At 40.4% G+C, this 16,731-nt stretch overlaps 1 protein-coding gene across 12 annotated transcripts in view; it reads right to left on the bottom strand.

Annotated features, from left to right (window-relative positions):
- Nucleotides 1–16,731, bottom strand: part of CALD1 (caldesmon 1) — a 199,530-nt gene that overhangs the window by 148,346 nt on the left and 34,453 nt on the right. For 8 of the 12 annotated variants that reach the window (XM_069807768.1, XM_069807767.1, XM_069807764.1 and 5 more), the window contains exon 2: nucleotides 9,824–9,908. The exons of the other annotated variants lie outside the window; for them this stretch is intronic. The gene's annotated coding sequence lies outside the window, so the exon portion shown is untranslated. The remainder of the gene's footprint in view (nucleotides 1–9,823; nucleotides 9,909–16,731) is intronic. 12 annotated transcript variants of the gene reach the window in all.

Raw genomic sequence — 16,731 nt, 5'->3', positions numbered from 1 at the left:
TCAAGAGTCATAAAACAAAATCTTCTTTTATATCCAAGCTACTTAATCAAATTCTTGACAAGATTATTAACTAAAATTCTGGAACAGATAGGAGGGGGAAAAACAGCAATAGGAAGACTTTTCTCCCCGAAACACAAGTAAATGCAGTAGTAACTCTTTAGCTCACTCTGTTACATGCCATAAGCATATGGAAGGAGGCATACAGGAAAAAAAACCATCCAAAGAAACACCATGATTCTGTCCCAAAAAGAACACAGGTGGGCCATAACCAATCAGTATTTCAAAATAGCTGCCTTTTATACACATAGAATAGGAAGCTGAATCCAGAACACATCCAGATCTCAGCTTCATACTGCTGGCTTACCTTTGGGAAAACATATCAAACCCCAAAATCTCCTACTGGGTTATTTAGAAGTTCATTGAAGACTTTGAAGTTTGGGTCCAGGCTGTAGCCAGCTCATCCAGACTCATGCTCAGGCTTGGGAAAGACCTGAATTGTCTGTAAGCCCAGCCACCCCAGCCTTCCTGCTGTCACAGGCATATTCATTTCATACAGGTGATTCCTTTAGCAAAGTCACCTGGCCTTAAAAGGACCACCTCTGAGGGTCCGAGATCCCCTCAACTTAAATCAAAACTGTCTTTTGCCTATATCAGGCTAGTTAATATTTAGGCCACCGTGGGGTTTACCAAGTCAGCCACTGGAAGACCTTTCTGGGGACCAGGCTCCAAACCCAGTCCTCTTCTAAACAGACTCTATGACCCCTAGACAAGGCAGTCTGCAATGCTGCTCCCTCTCTGCACATGCCTATTTTTGTTTATTTTAGGTTGGAAACACTTCAGGCGGGAATTGCATCTCACTAAATATTCACATGAACAGAGCTGTAGAGTGTCACTGACATACAAATACTCCTCCTGGTCAAGCATATGTTGCCTAATCTGGTTCTGCCATGTCAGGTTATTCCCAATAGGAAAACTGAGGTACAGAAAAACAAGGCGTCATGCTGAATTCCCGTCTCTGCTCACACAGCTCAATCCACTAGCCCAGTTGTCGTGGTTTAACCCCAGCCAGCAACTAAGCACCACGCAGCCGCTCACTCACTCCCCCCCCATCCAGTGGGATGGGGGAGAAAATCGGGAGAAGTAAACCTCCTGGTTTGAGATAAGAACGGTTTAATAGAACAGAAAAGAAGAAACTAATAATGATAATGATAACACTAATAAAATGACAACAGTAGTAATAAAAGGATTGAAATGTACAAATGATGCGCAGGACAATTGCTCACCACCCGCCGACCGACACCCAGCCAGTCCCCGAGCGGCGAATCCCTGCCCCCCCACTTCCCAGTTCCTAAACTAGATGGGACGTCCCATGGTATGGAATACACTGTTGGCCAGTTTGGGTCAGGTGCCCTGGCTGGGCATGAGAAGCTGAAAAATCCTTGACTCTAGTCTAAACACTACTGAGCAACAACTGAAAACATCAGTGTTACCAACATTCTTCACATACTGAACTCAAAACACAGCACTGTACCAGCTACTAGGAAGACAGTTAACTCTATCCCAGCTGAAACCAGGACACCAGTCCTGGTAGTTTAGGATTAAGCCAAGGAAAGTTCCACATGCAGATGCCAGTTACAACTGAATTAGTTGCGGTGCTGACTACAACAATACTATAGCAGGAAGGATTTCTGCTAAGGCTGCTAAAAGCCAGCCAAAACACAGGCTACACTTTCAGCAAGTGTGGGTCACTTTAGTTTCTGTGCCATGTTACCCTGCCACAATCTCCCCTCTCACTGCTGAGGAGATGCTGTCCTCTGCTCATAACTATCTGTGGTTAAAACCATGCGTTAGTCTAGTCAAACATAAATTCTCTACAATGTGTTTTACTTTCATATTCTTTATAAGTGGCCATTTGGGGGGCTGCTTGGTTGGGGTGTTCTTCTGTTTGCACATTTTATGTGCAAGCTGGACAGTGTAGAGAGGGTACATTTAGATCCAAATCAGAACCTCTTATGTTCCTCTCATACTTAAAGTTGGATCAGAGTTCAGATGAAACAGTGCCAACATTTTCAAACTGCTCTCAGAAGATTTTAGCTGGAATATCTTCTGGACAGTAGCTGTTCTTGGGAAGTCCACCTAAGGGCAAAATTCCATAGAAATGCTTCTTGCAAGAGCTGAACTACAGCCCTACAGCAGAGCTCCTTTCTGTACTAGATCTAAAATGGGAACCAACAGAAGTGTTTCTCTCTCTAGCCCCCCTCCCCCCATTTCCCTTGAGCGAATTCAGCACTGAGGCTTCATTTACATCTATTTTGTCTTAGTCCAATGTGTTGTGAGAATGCAGAACACAAATAGTCACCTAGAACCTCCTCCCTGCTGCTCCAAGAGCTGATGTGCTTTTGCACAACCTCCTTTCACTTTTCAAACCTTTCACACACCTTTCAGTCCTCACCCATGGCTCCAGTCTATGGCAAAAGCCTTCACCTGAGCATTAACTTTCACACAAGTGGTTTTGTAATCTTTCAATCACCAAACTATAAGCAGCTACATACAGTGAAAAATTCAGCTATCACTAAGAAAACTTTTTTTCAGCTATGTTTGTCCTCAGCCACCTCAGAGCATTCACTTCCAAATATAAACTTAGCTTACTAAAACTATAAATCATGAATGTATTTGTAAACCTCAGGGACCATTACTGCAAATTTCTCAACTCACATAAGCAGTACTGGACCTGATTAAAAAGGCTGCCCATGATTCAGCCTGGATCTCAGATATGTTACAATACTCTGAGAACCCCTCACCAGGTATATACCACCAGTAAACACCAGCTCCTCACAAAGGAACATCAACTGGATGTTTCTGCAGTGAAAACTTCACCAGCTTTGTATCTTACAAAGATGATGGGCAGAGGAGAGTTAGACAAATCTGCCTCCAGCTGCATCTGATTCATGCAGCAGGGTATGACACAGTTTTCTTTAATCCAGTAAATCCATATGCTGTGCCAGTGAGCGGATTACCAGCCTGGGTTCAGAAGAAGCATTTGTGAAGTGTCATCATTCACATGAGGTCAGAGTACATATAAAAATAATATTTTATTCTCTCCATGCTCCACTCCTAGCTCTGCTACATTTTTTTGATGATATTGCATTCATTTTGTGCTGATACAAACACACCTAAACAAAAGACAGGCTCACTTCCTTTTCCAAGATTTTTGGCTGATTGTATACTTGCTTGTGCAGGTCTCTCAAAATAAAAATCAACAGCTGGGCAAAACAACAAAGCAAATTTGGACATGTTAAAACTATATTCTCAATAGGTCTCTAGTGAACTTTGCAGAGGTTACACTCAATATTAAGTTCACCCTTTTCATTTGATTCAGTTCCCCTCTTCTTTTAGCAAACAAGGTGACAAATTATTGTGTGCAAACAGAATTTTTGATGATGGTCTTCCTCAATTTCCACAAGCCTGGACAACATAAGCTTACAGGTCACGTAATGTGGTTTGCTGCAGGCCTTTGCCCAAATATTTTACATTTCCACTTCTTTATATTTTCCAGATCATGTACAAACTTGAACCGACCCTCACAGCAGCCTTACCAAAAGCAGCTACTATAGCATTATCATCCTCTGACTCGTACAGACACAGGGGTCAAGAAGTCAAATGAGTTGTATAAGATCATAAACATCATCAGCAAAAAGCAGGGTCAGAACTCACAAGACTCCAGCCTCCTGGCAGCGCAGTGCTGTCTTTAGCTACAAACCACAGGCATGGCTTCAGCCATTTTTGCATCTTTGAAAGATGTTATCAAAATTCACAATCAAAAGACTCAAAGCATGTAATGTTGACCTTGTTTAATCCCATTTCTTAGGAGTACACATCAAATAATGCATGATATGGTAGCAGAAAGAGTCCAAGCAATATTAAATGAAATACAAAGGCAACCTCACAGGGCAGAAAGGTAATATCCCTAACACAGCTCTGTGATGATCACACCTGGAATACTTCATTCAGCTCTGGAGAACTCATTTCCTGAATGACAGTAACAACCCGGAGGAAGACCGCAAGAGAACCATAAAAATGTTAAGCAAGCAGAGAGGGACTGACTTACAAAGAGAGATTAAAAGAGCTAAGGATGCATCGACAGACTAAATACTTAAGAAGGGGACGTGACAACTGTCTGCAAGTATTAGAAGAGCATTAGCAAGGGCAAAGAATAATATTAGTGAAACAAGAGTTTACAGCTACAGGAAGCAGTAGTAAATTAAAAATTATGAAAACATTTATTGATCAAAAAAGTCATTTTAATAGCAAAATCTACTAGAGTATGGAGTAGACCTGATAATATGCTTAACCAACACTACTGCTTCTCAACTTTTTGTCCTTTAAGAACACTAAAATTGTCAGCTATATCCTGAAAACACTCTACTTAGAAATTTTAGGTTGAAAATGAGTTTTGAAATTTTCCCAGTGGAATATTCTATACCTGGTTTGGGAAATTTCAGACATCCTTAACCCTGAAGCAACACAGACATGTCAGGCCCATTGCTTTTGCACTACCCCTGGTATAAGCTACAGCTCTGACTAGGAACTCCCTGACATAAGTAGACCAGCCTGCATGTACTGATGAGCAATGTCCCAAATGGGCAGTGGCTCCTGTCTCTCATCTAACCATCCTGAAGAACAATCATGAAAATAAACGCCAGATCCTATTCTACTTGGCTTCGGAATAATTTGCAATTATGAGGGAACTAAACAACTCAATATTTAGTATCTTCTGTTTCTCCTCTTTGTTTTCTCCAGGAAACTGGACAGGCACAAAAGTGAACCTTCTCAACACAAAAGACTCCATCTGCCAAACTCAAGCAAATCTTGTTGCAACAGTTTAGGGAGTCATTGATCCACTTGTTCACCCTGCTGTTCTGCTGGGGGTTATCATGCTTTGGATGAGTCTGCCAAAGCGAACAGGTACGCTTGTGCCTTACCCAGTCAGGTTCACTCCACTCCTCTTTTTCACCCGAATAACAGCATAATAATTAACTAGTGGGCTTTTACTGGGATCGGATTTACAGAGTGATCAAGATCTATGGATGAAAAGCACAAGGGAACCACAAACTTGTGTTATAATAATGCCAACTTTGGGTTCCTTTGTCTTGGGAAATTCTCTTTTTTTTGCTACCAAATTGTAATGAAAATTTTTAAAGGGTTCTATTTGTCTTATTTTATTAAACCTGCTAGTTCTTAAGAAAAACAGTGGCTGTCTACTCCATAAAATATGAGCACAAACAATAAGTACATCAAAAGCCTATTGCTGGTTGGCCAATTTCCATATAACCTAATATGGTTAAGAAAATGTTTGACTGGAGCCCAGAGCAGAGTGCCAAATTTAACAACTCTGCAGTAAGCAGAATGCCACAGAGCCCTCTGCTTAGGCTCACTGTAGTTTCAGTTCGGTGCAGTTACTACCTATTCACATGAACTAGACCATAATTGTACTTCTGCACAGTTACAAAACCCAGATACTTTTGTTCTCTCTTCCCTGCCAATGAAGATTAACGCTAGCTGCCGTACAAGGCTTTCAGAGATAGAAGCTCATTGGAGTGTTTCCCTTCTTGGGCTAGATATATTAAGGAAATCCCGGGCATCCTGAGGATATAAAAGAACATACACTGTATGAGGCACTCGGCATTTTTGTAAACATTGCAGAAAGTGAAGGTTTTAAAGGGCTCCAATACAAGAATACACACTTTCTATATTTACTGCTAATGTATACAGGAGTTTTTACAATATCAAATCTATATGCAGGGCAGGTATTTTCCTCACTGTCTCACTACTACTGCCATTTATGAAACTTGGCAAGGTGCAGATTGCTTACCTGCCTCTGAGCCCACTGAAAAATAAGCCTTGCCCACTCACGTTATGTATTTGCATTTCCATCTTTCAAATTTCACTGGGCAGCAAGTGATTTAGGATTTTTAAAGTAAGACAAAAAAAGGTCACAAAGCAAATGAATGACATTATCAAGGCCAGTCTTTAAGTCACAGTTCAGTCCTCTCACTTACTCTTTAATCTAATGCCACTGAATCATTGTGAAGTCTGATAACAGGGATTTGGCAACAGTGGAAAACTGGATCCTTGAGTTTATATCAGTGAAACAAGTCACTTTAGGCATTAAAAGAACAATGCCACCTTGATTATGCAAAAGGGTTAGCTGGCCTCTCCCAGATCATTTCCTATGAGATCATATGCAGACTTGGAAACAGAAGGGACTGGTTTTAGGAAGTTTGGAAGCCTTTTATGGATTATATTAACAAGGCACAGGCTGTTCCCTAAAACTGATTGTACAACAAATTCTATCACAGCCACATGCCCTTGGTTGGAATGCCTTTAGCATTTATGATAGTACCAACAACAACCAAAAAAAGCAGCAATTCTGTCATTTAATCCCTGTGACTTTTTTTTTTTTTTTAAGAGTACTGAGTATTAATTGTAATTTTCTGGGTGTCGATAGCACACAACAGGTTACAATGGGATATCTGTTAGGTTCCTTAAACTTTAAAGCATCCTGCAGAGTTCAGCCACAACTTCAGAAAAAGTTAAATACCTGTCTTACATAGGTAGAAAAAAAAAATAATGCTACATTGTAAGATTTTTGAATGATACCTAATAACTATTAAAGGCCAATTTTTATGTTTCTTCTCCAATAAGTACTAACAGAAAAACATACATCTACACAAAACCACATCAGTGCTTGGAAAATACTTTTTTTTTTTTTTTTTTTTTTTTTGCTATTTGAGGTCTTAGCTAATGCATCTCCTACCAAACACTTTTTCCAGTCAGTTTAGTTACCATATATTCATTCTTGATACAGAAGATTAGAAAGCAAACCAGCAACTGCACTCCTTTTGTAAGAATTAATGCTGTCCATTGTCTTATTTTTTAAAATTTTACATCTAGGCATTATTTTTCTGGTGATGCATATTAATGAGGCAGATGCCTCACATGCACCAGGACTGCCCTGTAGTTCCAGACAGACCCATGAGTCTATAAACATACCTCAAATGCTGCAAATCTGTTTGGAAGTGTCAAGGCATTATATGAAGGCCATTATATGAGGCCTTCAGCCTCTTTAGCAAGGCTTATGCATCACTTGGGTTCCATGTTAACTCTTTGATGATGTATATACTGCATGCTGAGCTTTATAAGACCTGCACTGTAAGAGGCTGAATTTCACTGTGGGAGGCAGACTGATCTATTAATTGAATTAGCTAACATTCATCCATTTATTAGCAATATTAGCAGATTTGGCTTTCTGTTGAAAGTAACAGAACACTTTCAAATAACAGCTCTCAAATAAAAGTAATAATCTTCCCTGCTGTTTACAGATGGGGGAAGAGAGGCATGGATAAATGCCCAAGCCCAATTGGTCATTCAACAGCAGCACCTCCTGCATCCTAATTAAGTGCTTCCCCACGCGAGGTTGCACTTTCTCCTACCATCTGCATGGTCCGAACACTAATATTATCTGCATCACTGCTGCTGTGGCTGGAGAACCAAAATATTTAGAAAGAAGATTCCCCCATTGCCAAACTGCTATCTCTTATTAGAAATACAACACATTTTTGTTCTTGTTGGGACTGAAGAGAAATAAGAGGCACCTGAGCAGAGGAATGAAAAACTCACAAATTTATTATAATTATTTGCTATCTGTTTAATGATAGTGCTGTTCTCTGTGCCAAAGAGAATGCAACAATTAAAGACAACCGCTGCCTTTGCTCAGTTCGGGGAATAATCACCCCTATACAATCTCCCAGGAATCCATCCTTAGAACCTTGCCCGTCGCTATTTATAACTGAGTAAATATTAGAGGATTCACATCTTTTGCCCTGAAAAAACAAGACCTCTGACCTTAACATTTCTTTGGAAAGTGCTTTAGAGAAGACTGTTACTCTGCAAAAATGTTTCCTTCCATTAAAATTTCTTCTTAAAATATATAGCCCAAAGGAGGAACACTAGACCTCAAATATACCACAAATATGGACAAGTCTGCCTGCAGGCATTTGGAGGCTGGGAATTTGCCCAAAATGTTATCCTTACAGAATTAACCAACTCTGTTAGTCAGCATAGTTAACAGCCTCAAAAAAATCATTTTACTCTGACATGCCTTTGTCAGGACAGCTCACCAATCGCATATAACATTGCTTTCCACTGCTTAAGGATTAATTATTCCCAAGGACTGAAGCTGGAGCCTTTACACTTCTACGTGCAAATAAAAAAAGTGTTTGGAAGCCAATACTGTTCAACAAACTATCACTTCCAGGTTTCCATTACTCCTGGCTTTAGCCCAGCTCACTCTGCCTCTCCTTTCCCTCATCTCCTGACACAAGGTGTGACAGCCAGAGCCCAGAAAAACAGGCAAGCTACGGCTGATCACACAAACTCAGTACCTGCTCAGGACTCTTCCCTGCTTGGGACTCTTATATCTGCCTGATGAACACCAGTCATCATAGAAGGCAGACTAGGAAAATGGTACAAGACAGGCAACACGACTCAAAGGCAAGCCTTTATCTGCTATTCACTCAGTAAGAGTTAATGCAGACACAATAGCCCATCAGTTCTGCCATGTATATGACCGTGACTTCTTAGGACACTTACAAAAACATTAACCTCATGGGAAAACTCAAAATCAGATCTGTGATATCCCTCATCAAAGACACAGCCCTTCATAGTGGCCAGTCATTTCAGAGAGGTGTTCAACAAACAGGGTAACCATTCAAGGCAAGTCCCTTCCTCACCTCCTCATCAAGGTTGGCTTCTTCACTTAAGTTTTAAATCCCTTTTAATTGTTTTCCTTAGTCTTCACTACTATAACTCTGTATTGTATTACTATTTTATATAAATGCCCCATCCTTTCAGATCAGTGAATTTGTTACACATGACATCATAACCTCCACCTGTGCAGTCAGAATGATGAAGTTCCCTCACTTGGAGCAATCTGTGCTAAACAGCAATTATAAAACAAGTGTAACCTGGGAACACTTATTATTATTATCATTGCTTAGCAAGACTCCTATCAAGTGCTGAAGCAACGGTCTTTTGAAAGGCAAATTTCCTCCCACCTGGCAAGCAGAATTGTTTTACATGTCCCTATCAAACTAAAACCAGAACACCTAGGGAATATAGAGTCACTGATTTTGCTGACGTACTCAGCAACATTATCTTAATGACATATAATAGTCTCCATATTCATAACCTTTCACTAGGAGACAGACTAGTATGGCTGTTGAGCTGAAATAATTACCCCAGCCTGTACCCTGTGTGTACAACTGATGTGTGTGTGCAGAGATGACCGCATGTAGGTTTAATGACAAAGACAAATAAGAGTTAGGCCCCTCAAGGGAGTGAATGCTCCCTTTCCATTCAGGTAATGTCCAGGGACCGTGGGAGGCACAACGTGGAATAATTTCTCCAGTGTTTCAGAGCGCAAGATTACCGCACACATACTTACTCATAATCCTTAGCACACAAAACACTAACAAAAGGAAACATCAAGGTGCAAGACTCCCAAATACCCAAGCAATTTCTGACAGTCAGTTCAGTTAAAGACTGCCATAAAGTATCTTCCCAATGTGTTAAATTAAACCAAAAACTAACCACCCAGAATGGCCTCTTTCCACATCAGACCTTGAGTTTCAAAGGAAACTAAGCTAACACTAAAGTGCTGCTCATGATAGCAATTCTCTCAACTGAAGAGAAAATACCTCCAGGAAAAAAAAAAAAAAATATATATACATACATATATAAAAGCATCAATAGCATATCTCACCAGTTATGATGCCCCTGAGCCTCGAAGATGCTGCCTCTTCAGCTCCCAAGGGATTCTTTGAATGACCAAATGGTTACCACAGGCACTGGAAAGACAGAAATGTTTATGGGTGGGAATGAAGAGGGCACCAAAGATGGAACAACTTTAGAGTAAGGACGATCCAGAAAGCAGACCAGATCTCTATCCTTGCTGCATTTGCTAGGTACTATTGCACCACTGACTAATCTGACTAGCAGCTCCTTTTCTTTTCCAGTGACTCCTCCATGAGGAGGAAGAAAATCCCAAGCGAGAAAGGGCAGACTGCTCTATGCATCTGAAGTCCCATTAAGGGAAAAGAGTTGCTTCCACTTGCAGGGAAAACTGCTCCATTCACCCGATCCTGCTGCCATGACCGTAACTCAATCAGCGTAATGCAATCCTGAGAACAGCCTGGGAAGCATCAGCCACAGAACTGAGAATTTTAATAGCCAAACTGCACCGATTAATATGGAGCCAAACCTGATTATGTCCTCATGATTCACTTCACAAAAAATATCTGAGGGAATTCCCTATTTGTTTTGGCTGTAGACCAGCACGGTTCCTTGATTGCTGGCTGCCTCCAGTCAAAGATGCAAAAATGTTTGGCTATTTCTGCATAGCTGCTGGAGTGCATTTACACAGTTTTTGATGACAGGTTGTTTGTCTGCCTTTACACGTACTTAGCCACTTTTTGACTAAGAATAATAGAACAGCCACCTCTGAGTAATAGCCAGGATAAATGATGGCAGCTTGGGCAGTGTGTGGTGAGACTGGAAATTGCCTCTGAGCAATCCCTCAACAGAAGAACTGGAGGGAGTTCCTGGGAGAACAGGCTCAGATATCCCACTTGGAGTAACATAAGCCAACTGGGAAGCTGCTCAGGGGCTCCGGTGGTTCCCATCCCCTTTCATCTACAGCGGCAGTGAAAAGACAAAACTTCCAAATGTCTATATACTCACAAAAGACAAAAGGCTGGTATCACAAGGTCCGAGAAACTTCATTTATCTGTTAAACTAGGTGAAGAAAGATCTCTCAAAAATGAGCTGGCTTCACAATCAGCCTTTAATTAGACAAATACACAGTTTACCTTCCCTGTTCTCTACCTAATCAACACAATCAACAGACATGTTTAAGAGTCTTCTTCAGCAGACTAACTGGCTTGTACAGAAGGTTTGGCAAAGCTCTGGGAAAATACATCATGCTTTTGCAAGTGACACTGCATTTTTGTGCCATTTCTTCTAAATCCCTAAGCAGCAGTATTGGTGGGGGGTGGGGGGGTGGGGGGTGCTTATCTTGGGGAGTTTTGAGGGGTTTGTTTTAATTTTATACTGCCTGCCAAATGAGGTCTTATGAAGACAGCATGTGATGGTACAATGAGGAAGTCACAGTCTCCACAACACATACAATACTGTTCTCCACCATGGCTAAACACAACTTGTACCCTGTTGTTTTACAAAAACAACACCTTTGTTGGCCCAAGAACTACCAAGACGGAAAATCACAGCTGTGTCCAGCTGAGGTGGCAGTCCCTGCAGGAAACTCTACTCTGGACCTTCCTAAGACTGCATCACACTAAGTGCTGAAGAGATCCATTTTTTCTGAGGTTTGCCAAATCCAGGAGATCTGGTGAAAGGAATACAGATTGTCTTTGAGCATTGCAGAGGTCCGGGATTCTGGACTATCTCAGCCTCAATAAAACTCCTATTAAAGTCAATAGCAGTTGAATCCTCTTATCCAGAGAAAAATCTAGATCTATCCTTGCATTAATAAAACTCAAAATTGCTCCAGTCATTAATAAAATCCAATGACTGACACACCATTCAGGAGTCATGTAGCTACATGAGGTGGCCTAGTTCTTTCAAGTAGGAATTCAGCTTTTACACTGCTCACCCTACATAACCTACCATAGCCATGAAAAAAAGAAATATGCTATAATTTACATAAGATGAGGAAAATAAAAATTTAAAGGTGCAATATAGTAGAGTTAAACAGCATTAAATTCTGTAACTTCCTGACTGCTGAGTTATTTTAGAGATAAAGCTCCACCAAAGGTGGACATTAGTCTTAATCAGAAGAACATCTCATTTTCATTCTAAGGCTTTCACTTAGCCTTGTTTCCTGCAGTACCTTAACATCAAGTCATTCTTAAGTGCTAACATTCACAAGATACTTAAGCATGCTCCTCACCAACCAAACAAGATTACTCACCTACTTAAAGTTAGGTACACACTTGTTGAGGCAGAGCCAAAACATACATGCACACACATAGGACACGTTTTTCTTTCATGGGCTGATTTTTATTCTGTAGTCCAAAGCACAGTACCAAAAAAAAAAAAACAAAAACAAAAAAAAACACACCCAAAAATCAAAACCCTTTATACCACATCTCTTCAAGAATCCCTCAGTGAAACAAAATTAATGAATATATTTTACACCATTTATTTCCTAATTGCAATGATATTTTCCATGCATAAAATCTGTATTTGTGCCCTCAAATCTATCAAAACCTGAATTCTCTCCTAAAAGAAAACAATAATGAAACATCTATGAAATGAAAGACTACAAATGAGTAAACACTAATGACTAGGCAGGATTTGAGCCAGAGGAGTGTTTCATCCACTTGTTGATATACATTTATACCATTTTATACCATGCAGCCTGCAAAATATAAAAGTCAAGGCAAACCAACAACTAAAAAGATAGTATAAAACTAATCTATCTGGTTCATACTCAAGCAATCTCTGGATGCCACACCCAAAGAAAAGCTGAGACTGAATTATCTTGCACTTCTTTCCTAAAGGAGGCCAAAGAGGGATACAAATGGATTTCTTTAATCTTTCCTATAAATCATCTCATCATTATATTTACTTACATATTGATCAAGTAATTACCAGGTTGGGGAAATGGAAGTATGGGTACCAAACCCAAACAATTGTGGAAATACAAACTTTCTCTTCCTCTTCAAGTTGTCAGTACTATCTTTCTTTCATAATTTTATAGCTAGAGAGGGCTACTTCTAAACAGAGAAACAGACCATTTACATTTTTATAAGCAAACTAAAGCATATTTTTCCATTGCTCTTTTCCAAGATGAAATTCTGTTCCCCGTAGGAAGGGCAAAATGATCATTTTCAGAAAATAAACTTATTACAGCTTAGACCACAAGGCATTAGTCTAATATTTTCGAGATATTCCTTCCCTTCAATTTAACTTGACTGCTACAATAAGCAAGCTAGATTCTGTGGGTTACTTTTGCATACTGGAATAAACTTTGTGTAAACATGGTATAGCACCATAATTCTTTGTAGGTCAAGTGAAACAACCAAGTATACATTGTCTAACTCTCACCTTCCTCAAAAATTAATGGTACACTACAAAAAAAATTTGTAAGTTTTCTGAGCTAGTCCTTAAAACCTGGACTGCCTGTAAGTTGTCTAGATCAACTTAGAGCACAACTTTTCAATGATTTAGGCCATTTTGGTGACATGAACGAACACAAGATCTCATTCACTGTTACACTGCTGCTTATTCAATATCAGGTCAGCCTAGGTGATGTGAGCACAGGAGCTGTCGAATCAGGCCTGAGCTCTGAGGAAGATGAGCTGCAGGGCTTCACACACATCCCATTTCACAAAGATGGGGGCCTACAGACTGGTCCCTTCCCACACGAGTAAGTACTAGTGCCAGGATGTTACATGCCTATTGGAAATTGGGTTGAGGCACTGTAGTCTCTCACAGTAGGGCAATCCTGGTGGGCCTGTTCCGTGGTATTTAAAGTGGGAACACTTAGATGGTAGAGCCTGCATTAGCAAACAAAAACAATGGCACCAAGGACTACCTACTTCCATTCTCCTGGAAGGGGCTTGATCCTCTTTTCTATAACCTAAATAAGGAAACAGAATGCTTTACTTCATTGCCACACCCATGAAATGCCATATACTTTGAAGTTTTGTTTGGCCAAAATGCTGAGGACAGCTCCCTCCGTTACGGCACAAACATTTAAATACCTATAAAAATCAAACTTCGATTTTTTTAACATCTTTGGAGCCCTGAGTCAGTGTTATTAAAGCAGAAGGCATGAACAACTGCCAAGCAACTCATTGAAAGCATATCAGGTATAGCGCTGATTCAGAGGAAAGCATTATATATGCTGAATTACCCTGCTTTCTAGCAATTCTGGCTGCAGAAGTTCCCAGGGATTACTTGGCCTGGTTTTATTCAGCTCCTGAGATCAAAAGACATCACAACCTAAGTGGATCTGGGCTGCAGACCTTTTAAAGGAGACAAATGGCAAAAATATCTTTCAGTGTACAGCAACACCATCTTCCACTTATGACCACCTGAAGCAACAACATGAAAACCACCACCCATCACAGACAGCAGCTCCTCTTTGATGTCCTAATAGCAAGCAATCCACAGTTCAGAATCACACATATACACAACCACACCTGAAATGCTTGATAGAGTAGTCATCCTCAGATGCAAATTCCCAACTCTTACAACTGACCAGGCTGAAGATAGAAGTGTGACAGAAAGGTGTAATAGGTTACAGCTTAGACTTCTCAGGCGCTTTTGAAAATCTCCCTTAAGATTTCATTTTTCACAAGCTATATATATATATACACACACACACACACATATATATATATATATATAAACTGGTTAAAGGGACATAGTTAAAGTGGCAAAACAATAATTCTGCCTGCCACAGCAAGGTAACTTCTTTTACACTTGCATCTTACCTATTAAAATAAGTCTGTCCTTTAATTTCTCCTCTAACAGCATTTGAAAGAGACCTAAAGCAGTTTTTCCCGTTACTTGAACTAGAGTAGCACTTTTTCACAGTATTTTTCACCGCTGATGTGAAAAAGCAGTTAGCCATATCCTTGCTTGAAGTACAGCTTTTAGTCCCTTTCATAACTCAAACACAAAGCTTAATTTCTGACAATTTTGTGTTAACAATAATTTGATGACAACTCAACATGTGATATTCAATTACATAACAGGAAAAAAAGCAATGCAGGTTATCTATTGTTTCCTTGTCAGCCTACAAAAACACAGCATAAGCACAAATGCCGCATGTGTAGACAGAACCCTGTTTTAAAATCTCTGATCAGATACTTTTGGTTAAAACTCCCACCACCCACCCTTCTATCGTACTGCCTCTATCAATTCTGGTATCAATCATCAACAGAAACATTTGCATTTTAGAAAAGAATGGCTTTTTCGAACATCCTTTATGTCTTGCATATATTTACTCTGAAGAAGGTCATGTCCTATTTTACACGTTTTTCCCCTGACATTTTTGTTCCATGTTTTTCTTTATAAGAGACCAAAAGATAGAGATTCTGTACATTTTTGTGGGACAACAGTATTGGGCAGCCAGCCAACTCCTAAGCCAATATCAGCAGTGAATTTATAGCTCAACAGAAAGAAAATGTTGAAGAGACAGGGGTTTGTGGGAGGAAGGTTTTGTTTGGTTCTGTTGTTTAAATCTGCAAAGCTGTGTTTGACAAGTTTGTCATCAGGCTCACAAAGGAAGAGTGGAATTTAAAGCATCATCTGTTCTGAAAGATCTCTAGCACCCATGTTCACACCATGCTGAACACCTCACCCATACTCCAGCTCCTGTCCCTGGGGTTATTCCTACTTTGGTACACACTGGCAGAGCTAATGAGTGCTCCTTGCACATTTAAACTGACCATTAGTAGTCTATATGATAAAACACATAATTTTTACTTCACCCCCTCATTTTCTTAACTTAATTCTCTGGAGTTCCAATCTGTGCTGATGTAAGGAATAAAATACGAGCCAAACAACATTCTGCCTAGTATGAGACTATGCTACAGTGCTGAAATTTAGCTTTTGTTCATAAAAATATAAGGTTTTTGAAGCAAAGGTCATCTTACAGGCATCAGTAGGACAATTACAGTTCTACAAGTGGGGAATGCACTGAGCATCAAATACTTAATTTTGACAAATGCTGTGTTGACAGCAGGCACCCAGCATAGCTTCAGGACAGGCTAAGAGTTGGATGGGACTGAAAGTTGTGTCAGCAATACGAAGGCATAATAGTTTCACAAAGCTGTCAAAGCCACACATCTAGCGATAAAAGCACATCCCAAGATAAGGCAGCAAACTAATGGCAAAGCCTTACAACTTGTTGCTCCGGAGCGAGGACAGCTTGACAAGCCGATATGGCAGTGGGGGCACTGAAGACAGAATATTAATGGATGTTCACACGCTGGCTGAGACCACTCTGGCCCTCAGCTCATTCCCACACATTGCAGTAAGGGAGCCAGCAGTGAGTCATTTTTTCCTAAGCGTAGCTCCTGATCGATCCTAGCAATCAGGTATACACGTGAGCATGCAGGGCACAGTCCCTTGCCCAATGGTCCATCCTTCGTCACATCCTTCTACAGTGCAAGGAGGGTCCATGGGGCAGCGTCTCCCCACAGTCAGCAGGACCCCGACAGCCCCCGAGCACACTGCGCTCCTGCCAGAACCCCCCATCCCGCTTTTCAACCTCTAGCCAGCACTGGTTCAATGCTAAACACCAACTCCAACAGAACAGCTTCTGTAGCACTTCCAGAAAAAACACGTGCACGTGCCTTTCTATAGACTAAAAATCAGAAGCAGGCAGTTCTTTTCTTGTTTGGCTGCTGAAGATCTGCTGCTTTTAATGCACACCTTTAAAATTTTACTCCTATTTCTGATAGATGCATGATTCTGTACCAGCTAAATATTTCACAGAGGATCCGGAACATCCTTGAATCACTCCCCGTATAATTAAAGGTACATTTTTAGAGTTTAAAGCTTTTTTCTTTTTACCAGTGGCTATGGTGTAAATCATACCCTCCTTTGTGAGCCAAGGAGCTTCTCAAAGACATA

This window comes from Haliaeetus albicilla, chromosome 19, assembly GCF_947461875.1.
Source record: "Haliaeetus albicilla chromosome 19, bHalAlb1.1, whole genome shotgun sequence".
Lineage (NCBI taxonomy): Eukaryota > Metazoa > Chordata > Aves > Accipitriformes > Accipitridae > Haliaeetus > Haliaeetus albicilla.
The sequence above is the reverse complement of the archived record's forward strand: the minus strand, read 5'-3'. Positions and strand labels throughout refer to the sequence as shown.